We start from the raw sequence: 13,172 nt of genomic DNA, 5'->3' as shown, positions 1-13,172 counted from the left end.
GTTGCGCGGAAAAGGATTTGTGCGGGGATGAGAATTCGCTCGTGTGTGCCTGAGTGCTGATGTGTGTATGTAGAGTGCATGGTAGTAGCGCGCTGGTTAGAGAGGGAGAATGCAGAAGTGATATGATGTTGTGCACGTGAGTGTAAAAAAGTAGAAGCGAAAAAGGGAAAATGTGCTAAATAAAACTAGCGATGTACCGATACCGTTTAAAAAAATAATAATATTGGCGTTGGAAATAATGCCATCGGTATGTTACTTATTAGTACTCGCTGATGCCGATACCACAATTTTAATGCCATATTGGGACCTCAGAACAACACGAAATAAAACTCAAGACTGGAGTCACCCTGCGGATTATTCTGTCCGACTATCGGACACCACCTTGTAGCGATGTGCGATATCGTAGAGAGGCACCTCAGACCACAGTCCGGCGACAGAAGCAGGAACGGATAACATTCAAATTAATTTTATTTTTGTTTGTTCATTTTTAAAACCAGGTCAATTTCATGGTATCGGTACTCACGACGGATATCAATACTGGTATCTACCTCCGCTCCTGTGGCCATTTTTCGGTCAGGAACTGTCAGAAAGACTGGGGGAACGAAAGTTTCGTTCACATCTCGTTGAAGTAACACTTGTTCATTTCATTACTTCCAGCAGCGCCATTTCGGTGAGCATTACTGAGAATAAGTAAGTACTCTTTTGTTGTGAGTAATATCACATATATCTGTGTTTCATATATGTTTGTAGCTCACGTAACTTCGCCATGTTTAATTGCCTCATTTCCGATTGCCTCGCTCTTAATTGCCTCAACGTTCGAGCTGCGTAATACAAAGATGAATTTTTTTTTAATCTCTCACTCGCAGGAGGATTAGAATACATTCAATATTACATTGAAACGAGTGGAGGCAGTAGTGGAAAAGAAGAACATACCCAGAGGAAAGTTTATCTCACCAACCATGCAATCTCAGTTTTCTTCCATTCTTCAGAGTGTAATCCACCGTGAATTAATCATGGTTTGTTGATTTAACGAAGTATGTTGGAGCATCTGGATATCAGGATCCGGATATCAGTCTCCGACACTTTCTCCCTTTTGATAGCACTGAGAACCATACAGGCTCTCTGCCTGCAGGGCCAATTCCTCTTCTGTTTAAATTCCAATCCTCTATTGATTGCTCATCAACACTTGGTACAAACTGACCTTGCAATAAGATGCCTTAACATACTTGAATTGATCTTTATTTACTTTTGATTGAGTGCTGGGTGTAGATTTTTTATTTATTTAGATTAAACTCACTCTGATTCTGGAGTTAATGTAGATTAATCTACATTAAAATGCTCCATTTTAATTTTGACAAAGGAAGCTCGTTACCGAAATACTTGCTGATGATAAATCTTTTGCTTTGTAAAAGATGCTAAAGTTAGGCCAGAATGTACATGAGCAGTCTAATTAACAATATAAACAAAGTTTGTCTGAAATGACCGGGGTGGGGTTGGGGGGCAATGAGACTAGTCCAGTGATGAGCGACACAAAAAAATTGGCCGTCTTTTTGATTTAGGCCTGCCGGCCTGGTCAAGCCTGCCCCGATTCCCGACCACACCTGGCTACCACGTAGCTCTGCCACTGATGTTGATTGGTTGGATTGCTACGTCTAAATTATGAGTCGGTCTGTTGGGTAAAATAGAGAAAAATTGGAGACCACTGTGAGACCACAAAGTGTGGCAGCATTTTTCACTGAATCTTCCAAAACGACAAGTGATGTGCAAAACAAAATACGCAAGAGTGAGCTGGCTTGGCATGGCAGTACGACTTCTCTGTGGGAGCACATCAAGCATAAACATGTGTGCATTGAAACGGAGGACAACAAGCCAGCACGGTGAGTTTATTAAGATAAAAATCTTAAAATCTATATCACGCTAAGAACAGAGTCGCAGAGTGCCGACCAAACGCCGCTTGATCCAACGACGTGCGTGTGTGCATGTGGCGTACAGTTGTGGGAGAAAAGTGTATCATAACCCGTGGTTAGTATTTTATTTTGAAATGGCTTGATCATAACCATTAAAACGGGTCACAATAACTCAAATAATGACCGGTCGCCTCAGTGCAACGCTTGCATTAAGCTCTGGTGTTTATTTTTTTTTTTCCCTCTCATATTTGTTTTATTGTTGTTAAAAAACAGTCCATTTACTTTTGGTTACGTATTTATTTTTGATTTAATAATTATACTTAGTGGGCCTTTTTTGTGTTTTAGGAAAAAGCAACAACAAAGCAACATTAGCGCTTTCATGTGCAAGAAGGCACACCATGGGAATCTGCCCTACTAAAGCTACGTTCACACTGCAAATGTGACCCAGATCGGATTTTTTTGCCCAAATGCGACCTGTATCTGACTTTTTCATGTCAGTCTGAACGGCCCAATTCCAATTTTCTCATATCCGACTTGGGTTACTTTTATATGTGGCCCTAGATCGGATATGTATGCGAATTTTTGCAATGCGACCGCAGTCTAAACGGCCAGGTCGCATATATCCCCAACCTCGACGTCATCAAAAGTCCAATATGCGTTCCGCGCAGGCTCACTTGGGCGACCTACGTGAATCGGCAAAGTTGTTTTGAGTAACAGTTTTGACTTTACATTTGACTTTGATTTAATCCCACTCGAAACATGAAGCGTGAAGCATAAAGTTGACATTTGTGGTGATATTAGTAATTTAGCAACAGAGACGGCTGATTTACTACACGCGGAATTGACGTGACGTCCTCGTTAGGGGAGAAAAAAAGGAGAGGTCTCCGTGAGATGAGGAGCTCGAACAGGCTTGCCTCATTTTCACAAAATATTATTTCTACCTCATCCCACATCACTCCTCTGTAGATATGAGATGTTAAAAATATGAGCCCCGAAAACAGACTTTTTTGTTTGTTTTTATCTGTTCATTATTCCTTTCAGATAAATCATTGTGACAGTTTCAACATAACAGTTTACAACATATATTTGTTACATCTGCAAGCAATTGGCAAGTGGAGTCAATTTGCCTTAGTACCATGCCCTTAGAAGACAGACATTCACCGTTCAAAACATTGGAGGGTGGCTTGAGGAAACAATTGACAAATTTGAGGTTCCTCCTGATAAAATCTCTGCTTTAGTACATCACAATGTTGCATATATTGTGGCTACTACCAGACTACTGTAGAATTGGGTGTCCCTCAGATGCACAGGCCACACTCTGCAGCTTGTTCTCACCTCTGCTCTTCAGCACCAGATAATTACTAGGGATGTGCGAGTACAGCACTATCTGCATCTGCTCGACCATCTAAATGATCTGTATTTGGAGTGGGCGTGGTTTAACCGGAGGGGCGTGGTTTAACACAAATGGGTGGGGCTTACATCAATACATTACTGTATTTTTGTATTATGACATTGAAAAAAAGGATTCTAATCAATGCTTTTGATCACAAAAGCAGAACTATTTTCCCCAAAAAGTTTTTTATGAAATATTTACAGAACAGTCTGAGAATTGAGATTCACTGTTTTTTTATCACAATAGTAAAGAAACTACAGAACAAGTTTTTCATAAACTCGGGAAAATACTGCTGAATACAGCACATGAAGCAGGAAATAAATAATATATAATAATAATAATAATGAATAATAATGAACAAGTTGTCATAGCAACACAGATTTATTTTTCTATCATTTTTATTATTTTGTTTTCAATGTTTTATTTAGTTTTTATTATACCTAACATTATTAAAGTGTGTGTGTGTAATATATATTAATTCGTAGTGTGTTCAGCTGTGCATGTGTGTAAGTCCTTTTACCAGGTAAATAAAAAGGAACTTGGCAGCCATTGTGAGAGACTGTCGCAACACAGCGCCGTCATTCAGACATGTCAGGAAAGCCGCAAAGGCGCAAACACACGCCGCCTACGCTAAGGCAAACTTTAAACTTAAACTTTTAAATAAAGCTGACCAAATAATACATTGACACCAATGCAATAGCCTTGGTGGATTTTACTTTGAAGTCTGCCTGCATGGTGGCGTGAACGCCAGCTTGACTACTTCTGTTTGACATTTTGGCATTTTATCGATGTTTTTATTGAAATTACATATTTTCTACCACCATTATCATAATGCCACCCTGAAAGTATATTAAATAGCTAATTAAGGACGTGAAGAAATTGCAAGTTAATTACGCCGTCATTGCACAATATGGTACAAGTCTCCGGCGTTCGTGCCTAGTAGCTAACTGTTAGCGTAGTTTGACAGCTGTTGCTTGGTTTGCTTGTTTTTTTACTTTGTTTAATATTGTGGACCTATGTTACTTTGTAATCCACTCTCCCTGTTTAAATGAAGGGAATGTGCCTTAAAATGCACTTAGATGTATTTTTCATCATTAAAAATAAATAAATAGAACTTTGCATTCATTTATAATTATTTTATAAAACACAACCTTTAAAAAAACACACACACAACAAAAAATCTAAATGTCCAATATGGCCATTTGCATTTTAGGAACGTAACTTCAGGTGCATTGCAAGTGCAATATAACATAAGGCAGGATACCTTATTTTATACATGGACCTTGTATAAAATAATGATGTATCTTGCCTTATATTGCACTTAAAGTTGTGTTCCTAAATAACAGTTTGAGTTTATATATATTTTTTACATTTTAATGGAGAAAAGCATTTTATAAAATAAATTAAGACAAAGTTCTAGTTATCTCATTTCAGTTTAAAAACAAAAACAAATCCGATCCGTGACTTTTGTGATCCCCTGCGTCACTAGTTGTTTGGGTACAAACACTATGAGGTGGTCAACAAAAAAATGAATTGCAGTATGTCCAAGATTAGATCACTGACAGAGGCAACAACTTCAAACTTTGTTCAACATCTGAAGTTGCACGAAGAAAGGTAATTAAGCTAATGTCAGTTGTTTATCGGCTAATTATTGTTACTGCGTAGTTAAAGAGACTGTAACCTCACTGGTAACACATTGCAAACACAGCAATCTGTTGCATCACTGGGTTCACTCCCTGAGTCCCTGACTCCGACTTTGATAGTCACCCGAAATAATATAATCTACGATGTTAAAATGAAACTCTAAGGGAATCGCTTGAGACTTGTCAGTCCTGACTCTGGGACTTGACTCGGGACTTGAGGGCAAAGACTTGAGACTTACTTGTGACTTGCAAAACAATGTCTTACTCCCACCTCTGCTACATACACAACATAACTCATTCTCTGCCAGCCATTTTCACTGAAGCAACCCTCTTTTTTGCCGGCTGTTTTACTGGATTTAAACTGATTTTGCAAGGTCCTCAGAATATTATGTTCTGGACAAAATCAAACTCAAAATCAACACTTCTACCTATTACAGAAAATTCATGGAACCCTGCAAGCCAGGACCCACACTACTCATTTCCTATAGGTAATTTAAAATACTTAGGCAGAAAAATCTCACCTAAATTAACTGATTTAATTCATTTAAACTTTACTCCACTTCTGGATAGCATTTATAGTGACTTGGAGCGCTGGAATAATCTTCCTATTTCTCTAATAGGGCGAATAGCCACTATTAAAATGAAAGTTTTACCCAAAATAAACTTTCCGCTGTCTTGGACTGTAGGATACCGTTCTCTTCAAACTTGTGTTTGCTAGGTGACTTAACAACAACTGATTTACCACATAAACAATTTCAATCTACACTTGTAGCCCTTACTATCGCAAAAAAAAAAATTCTTGTTAACTGGAAAAATAAACAAACTCTGAATATCGACCAATGGTCTAACCTCCTCATAAATCACATTTTAATGGAAAAAATATCTGCCTCAAATAAAAACCAAATATCAAAATTTATAGAAACATGGTCTACGTATATAGAATTTTTTAACCTAAACCTGGTTACTTAATTCTGCCTGTTAGCGAGAGCCACCGCATCGTGATAACTTACATTGATGTTTCTGTATTTGGCAATTTGTAACTAATGGTTGTGTTTTTATAGTCAGGAACCCAGCTGTTGCCAACAGGATCGAGCAGATTTACCTCCAATGGGCACTAAGGGTTAATATTCGGATTCACTGCATGCCAGTGGGTTAATTCTATAGGTGCTGCCCCCACCCTGGCTGGGCGTGGGCGGGTCTGCCCCTCTGTTGGCTGCTGGGTGGCGGCTGCGTCTTGGCCGTTCCCTGGGTCTCTTGGGGTGTGCTGCGTTGCGGGGCTCTCCCTGGTGTCCGGGGCGGCGCCACTCCGGCGCGGTCCGTCGCTCTGGGCCCGGCGACGCGGTTCGGGGCCTGTGGGCCGCTGGGGTGCCCCGTGGTTCCCTCTCCCCTCCCCCTTCCTCCCCCTTGCTGCCTCTCCCTCCTCGCCTCTCCCCGCCTGTCCTCCGCCTCCCTGTCCCTTCTCCCTCGTCACCCTTCCTCCTCCTCTCCCCCTCTCTCTGCGGCCCTGCCGCAGCCCCTTACCCTTCTTGTCGTCTCCTTCCCCCCTCCCCTGTACGCCTTCCTTCCCCTCCCCTGGGCCGGGGGCTCCATCCGTGGCCCGGTGCTGGGGGTGGGGGGTGTCTGGGGGCTTGGGGGCGGCTGGGGCTGGGTTGGGGTGGATGGGGTGCGGGGGGGTCGTGGGGGGAGCGGGGGCTGTGGACCGGTGGGGTGCCTGGCGGGCCTGCAGTGCCCCGTCCTGCTGGGTTGGGTTGGGGGTGCGGGCCGTGTTGGGGTGGGGGGCGCTCCTGCTCCTGGGTTTGCTCTCCGGCCGATGGCCCTGGCGGGGCCCGGGGGTCGTTCTTTGGCGCTGCCGCGGCCTGGGGGGCCCTGAGGTGTTGCGCTTGCTCTGTCCTGGCAGGGGTCGACGGCTCCCCTCTTTGGTGGAGATTTTCATGCATGCCAGTTCCACCACACCAGCATCTATCGAAACTCAGACACAATCTGCTTCTTCCTCAGGTCATTGAATCGGTGGAGGCTGGTGTCTGTGGATCTCACTCTGCTTCGTTTGTCCTTCCTTCCTTTCCTCAGTCTCTCCTTTGGTCTCTTGAGGTCTCCCTGATTTGTTGGAATTTAGATGTTTCTGGTGTTGGTTCTGGTTGGTGGCCCGGTGGGTGGTGTCTGGTCAGTGCTGGATTTCACTTTCCTTTGTTTTCTTTGGTCCTTCCTCGGGTCTCCTGACGGCGGTGTTCGGTTTAGGTGAACGGTATGGGATTTTTTTTAATAGGTTTTTGGTGAACTAACGAATACACACACACTCGCACGCACACAAACATACTCACCCACAAAAAAAAATAAAGAAGAGCAATGATGATGACATTACCGAATGAACAATACTGAGCTCTTTATAAAAAATAAAAAAAAATAATTTTATGTTCTATTGCTATGAAAATATGGAACCTACCAAAATAAATATTAGAGTCTCTTCTATCATCAGGAAAAAAATATATTTGTATCTGTTTACATTTTGCAGAAATTAGCATTAGAATGTAGCTAATTTCATCATTATTCACAAACCTGTGAAAAAGAGCTTGTTGAAACATGGCCCTGGCTGATCTCTTATACTCTGCTGCCACCTGCTGGCCGTTTTTTGTAATCACTACCAGTGTAACAGGGTGACGCCTCCTTGTTTTTGTTGTGTGTATACAGCACTTTTTCGTTTTGGCCATCAATGTTTTTGACGCAGTGGAAGTGTACACTTATCGTGACACGTGGTGGCGCAGAGGAGCCGTGTTTTTGTTTTCATTTTAATAAAGTGAGCCTGTGGACTTCCAGTTTCTTTGTTGCTTTCCAGTTTTTGCTGTCCAGCTGCGTCGTCCATGGCCGATCAGCCACCACGCGTTACAACAGACATAACAAAAAATGCACCAAACTATATACAGTATAAAGAATGATAAGAGCCAGTTGGATATTCTGCAACTCATTCTAATGTTTCATCGTTTATTGCTTCATTTGTTTTTACTTTTTACTGAGTGTCTGTTTAACAATCAGCATAACATCAATATTACTAGTTTATGTAGAAAATGTATCAGTTATCTTTGCCAGAGCATACCGGCTTTTTCTCATGTGTCATCAAAATAGGCATTCCAAAGTACAATGATATTGGACTTATTTTCTTTCAACTGCATTTTTCTCTTATCTGTCCTTCAATATAAGCTATAACTACTATACAGTGTTTTCTGCGGCAACAAACCATATTAATCATAACATTATATTACTACAACTAATACAGTAATAGCAGAAAAGCAAAAACAACATAAGCATTATGCACATAAAACAATATTTATTGGTCCAATGGTCAAAAAAACAAAAAACAATCATTTGGCCCTCAGTGAGATCTATAGTAAGGATTAACTCAATCCCACTCAACTTTATACCAGTCTATTATTTTAATAATTTTCATGCATTTAAAAACAAAAGTAACGACCTTGTTTTAAAAATTTAATGAGTAAAAAGTATAGATACTCATGTTAAAATGTAACAGATACAAGTAAAACAGTAGTCTAAAAAATAAATAATTAAGTACAAAGTACTGAAAAAAACTACTCAAGTACAGTAACGAAATGTGTGTACTTCGTTACTTCCCATCATCTCTGATTTTAACCTTTTACGTTCTTATTCCTTTCATATCACAGTAGTTTTTCCTTTTTTAAGTTCCCAAGTAAATTAGAAAATAAACATGAACATAATCAAAACCTTATTGTGTACTGTGTGTGTTTTAACTTGCATTAACCTCTTAGTTGAAAAACAAACTCATAAACTATTAAAAGCATCCTATACTTTAATGACTGATTTAACGAGGTTATCATCTGTTATCTTGATAAAACTATCTAAACAAACCAATGTGGTGGTCCAAAAGGTGAGCTGAAGTTTAATTATATTAAACTTTAACAGCTACTCACCCCAATTTTGCAAATCAATGCACAAAGAAAAGGGGATTTCTCTGGCTGCTGGCAATTAATACATCTGTGTCCATTTTTTGCACTAGTGATTCAAGCTTGAAATTACCAATGAATTGCTGCTGCTGCTGCTGCCGATTTGCATATTTATTGCAGTAGAGAACGAAGTGGTGGAGCCGACGATGATGTTGGGGGTAGGGGTAAAAACTGGAGAAAATGATTGATGTGGAGCTCCCCTCGTGCATTACAAATAGCCCGTTATTGGGCAGACAGGAGTGTAGGCAAAGAGAGGTGGACAGAAATATAGACAGACAATTGTTGGGTTTCCGTCCACCCATCTTTATTTTAATTTTCAAGAAATGCAAAAACAAAACTGAATGGAAACGCAAAAAAATCGAAAAAGGACCCAAAATTTGCTAAAAAGTTTTTACGCTGCATTTTGAAGCATGTCAAAAAAAGGAAAATGCAAATTTTGGCTATGGAAACAGGTTTTGCAAATAACCGCTGGCAAGACCGGATACACGTCGCACGTTTTGACTGGATATTGCGTCACACGTACCCAAAGCAATGTCGGATGATAAAGTAAGGTATGTTTGGGGGGACGATGAAACGGAAATCTTTTTGGAATTAAAGATGTGAATATTAATGCTATTTTAGATGAAAAACAGCAAAGAAACTATCTGGTTTATCAAGAATTACAAAAGAAAACTCATAACGCCATCGCATCGTGCAGTCGCTTCCTGGTCTTCTACTTTTTTTAAATTACTGGTGGATCAGATCTCTATGGTGAGTCCGATCTCATTATTCGCAAAAGAAGAACAGATGGAAACGGGCATAACTCGCATGTCCATTTTTGCGCATTTTCTGTAAATTTGCTTAAAAATTTTGAAACAAATAGTGCCGTGGTATGAAAGACAGAATGAAATACTTTCCAGCACACAGCTGATTAAAATTGAAGACTGGTATAAGTCTGTGACTACGTTTACATGCAGCCATATTCCGGTTTCTGAAACAATCGAGGTACACGTTCATATGCGTGGCGGACAGAGTTACTCCTGTTTACATGCTCATTTGTGCTCGATTGGAATATCCCGTTAGGACCGCGATGCGCGAATAATTATTTTCTATTTAATTTAATTGGGAAAAGAGTTTTACTAAATAAATAAAGACAATAAATCCTAAACGGCTATATTAGACATTTTAATTAGATTTTTTTATAAATGGGGAAAAGCATTTTACTAAATAAATGAAGGCAAAGTATTATCTTTTATTTAGTTTGCTGCTCCGAAAAATGATCCGATCCGTGGCTCGAATCTGTGATCCGATCCGAATCGTGACTTTTGTGATCTGTTGCCCCACTACATTTGTTCATAAGAATCTTGAATAGTAGAAATAGAGAAATCTAAGTTAACATTTAAATTATCTGTTACAATAGTGAATTCAAAATGGATAAAACTGTTTAATCTCAGAATTTATTGTTTCACATTTTAAAAATACGCTAATTGCTGGGATGTGTATTGTTAGAATTTTAAACTCAATTCAGATTATTTTAGGGTGCAGGGACAAAAAAAGTTTGAAAAGTACAAAACAAACCAAAAAAAGTACAGCCATCCATTTTTACTAAGATAAACATGTTATTGTCTGTACGTGCGTGGCAAGTCTAAACAAAATAAGTCTGTTTTCATCCCTTGCTTCTTCATGAATGAGCTGCCCACCCCAAAACCCTGAAAATTTATTTCAAAGTTTTTGCTTTTTTTCCTCACAGTATATATATAAAGAGTAAACATTAGCTGCCTAATTCCAGAGGTGCAGACTTCCGCTTCTGGCTATAATTTTGCTATTTGTTGCCGGGGGTTTCGTTTTGTGTCGTGGAGCGGTTCATTTGAATGTTTTATTCTCCTTTTTCTAAACAATCCTAAAACCCCGTTGCATTTGAAAATGACTTGCAAAACCTGTTGCGCCGTTGCCGTTTGTATGAACAAGCAGAAGAAGGTGATCCTGTGACTAAGAAAAGCAATGTTTTGAAGTGGCACCCGGGACAAATGTTGAAAAATTACGTTTCCAGAGTTTACCCGAGATAAGTATCACAAGCTGGGTTTCCATGCACCCATTTTTTTCCTTCAAATTTTCAAGAAATGTGAAAATAAAACTGAATGGAAAAGTCAGGAAAAAAAGGCCCAAAATTCGCAAAAACTTAAATGCTTGAAGGTGTTAGGCGGCGCAAAAGCGGAGGTGAAAGATTCAAATGCAACTCAAATGGTGGGCAAGGTTTACAGTTTTTATTGAACAAAAGGAGCTTGACGCATAACCGAACACTAACAAAAAGAGACGTGACAAAAGGTCAACGTGTACCTACAGAAAAAAAAAAAACTAGCCAAGGAAGGTGGGCAGAGTACCACGGGAGGAAGATAGGCTACTAACTAAGATTAAGAATGAAAACAAAAAGACCTACACAAGGTACGTACAAATCAACAACCAGAACAATCACAGCAGTACTTACAAGAAACAACAGAAGACAAAAAGTACTGCTGGCAGGAACTAGGAGATAACCGGTAAAAGCACAAAATGCTGAGGCAATGGCAAGCAGCAAGAACAATAACTTGGCAATCTTCCTCTCGTGAGTCCTGTGTCTAAATAGCCTGCGGATTAGGATTGCCTGCAGCTGAGACACAGGAACTCCGCTCACCGACACTCCAGGAAAAAACAAAAAAAACAGGAAACAAATTACCAGGAGAGGGCAGAACGAAATAAGACATGACAGAAGGGGCTGGATATTGAAGCGTATTGATAAAAGGAAAATGTTAATTTTGGCTATGAAAACATGTTGCAAATAAATAATGAAAAGACCGGATACACGTCACACGTTTTGACCGGATACTACGTCACACTGTCTGCATTGTGCTTGTTGCTTCCTTAATTTTCTTCAGCGCACTCGTATTTAGTTTTGTATGTCAAATTTACGTCGTGAAATTGTTGGAATGTTACGTAACGTCAATAGGCTGTTGCATCAATTTCTCAAACTGGCTGCGTGTCCGTTTTTTATTTAGCTGGTGATATTTAAGCACTTTCACACATGCACAGCTGAACACAACACACTATAACATTGTGATAGCATGATTAGATTTTTTCCTCACTGCAGTCTATAAAAATATAAATATCACAAATTAAGCTTTACACACACACACACACACACTTGCCTCTGTGTATTATGAGGACATTTTTTCCAAACCCGTTTAATTGTGTATTACAGGGACACCCCTTTCTGCTAATGCCAGAGAGATGGTGCTTTTTTGGGGGGGGTTGTCCAGGAAAATTTCACTTCAAAACTTGAAAAACCTGACAAAATCCGTAATTGTGAGGACATAGATAATGACCTAAATAAGCCACGCCCATGGCAAAAATGGTAATTATGAGGACCAACTCACATTACAAGGACAAAGTTTACACAACACAGCAACCATGTCACTGAAGTGACTTGAAAGTTCTGGCATTCTGACTTTACACAAACTAAAATGGCATTGATGTGTCATGACTTACCTGATATAAGGACACATTATTGTGCATAACAATACTGTGAAATGCAAAGTCATAACTGATCCTTGAGCACCATGTTACAACTTACAATTTTAGGACAGACTGAAACTGGTATGTTAATAAAACAATGCTTCTTATGTGAACAGGTTATCGAGGTCAAGTACAGCTTTGGAATGGATAAGCTAGACATGAAACCAGATGCAAAAGAGTCAGTGAACATTGAACATTTTATTCTTTAAAACATGACTACCTCTCATCTTAAAGGATGAGCAGTTTTCTCATAGCTCATTCCTGGAATACCTTCGGATTTCTGAATTTCTGAAAGAGCTTCAATGTAGGAAGTGTCCGAAGTACTGTGAGAATCTAGAACATATTCCTCTGCTGATGAATCCTCACTTGAACTGGATACATCAGCAACCTAATTTTTTTTAATGAAAACAATTATTACATACATACAGACATACATATACATATCGTCGCTGTCCTGTGAAAAACACTTCCACCATATTTTCCAGACTATAAAGCGCACCGTGATACAAGCCGTGCCGCCAAGAAGAATCGCTACCGGAGAGCAGCCAGCGACCTAAAAATGGAAACGTGTTTTTCACAGGACAGCAATGCTATCCATATATACAATAGACGCACACATACACATGCATATATACAGTGGCTCTAAAATTAACACCTGCCAGATGCGGGTTAAAATTCATTTTGGCGGGCGGTCATAAATATTTACTAGCTTTACTTTGCTGTGACTTAG

This window comes from Leptonotus elevatus, chromosome 7 (assembly GCF_054856555.1).
Source record: "Leptonotus elevatus isolate MCC_2025b chromosome 7, RoL_Lele_1.0, whole genome shotgun sequence".
NCBI classification, from domain to species: Eukaryota; Metazoa; Chordata; class Actinopteri; order Syngnathiformes; family Syngnathidae; genus Leptonotus; species Leptonotus elevatus.
This window is presented reverse-complemented; position numbering follows the sequence as displayed.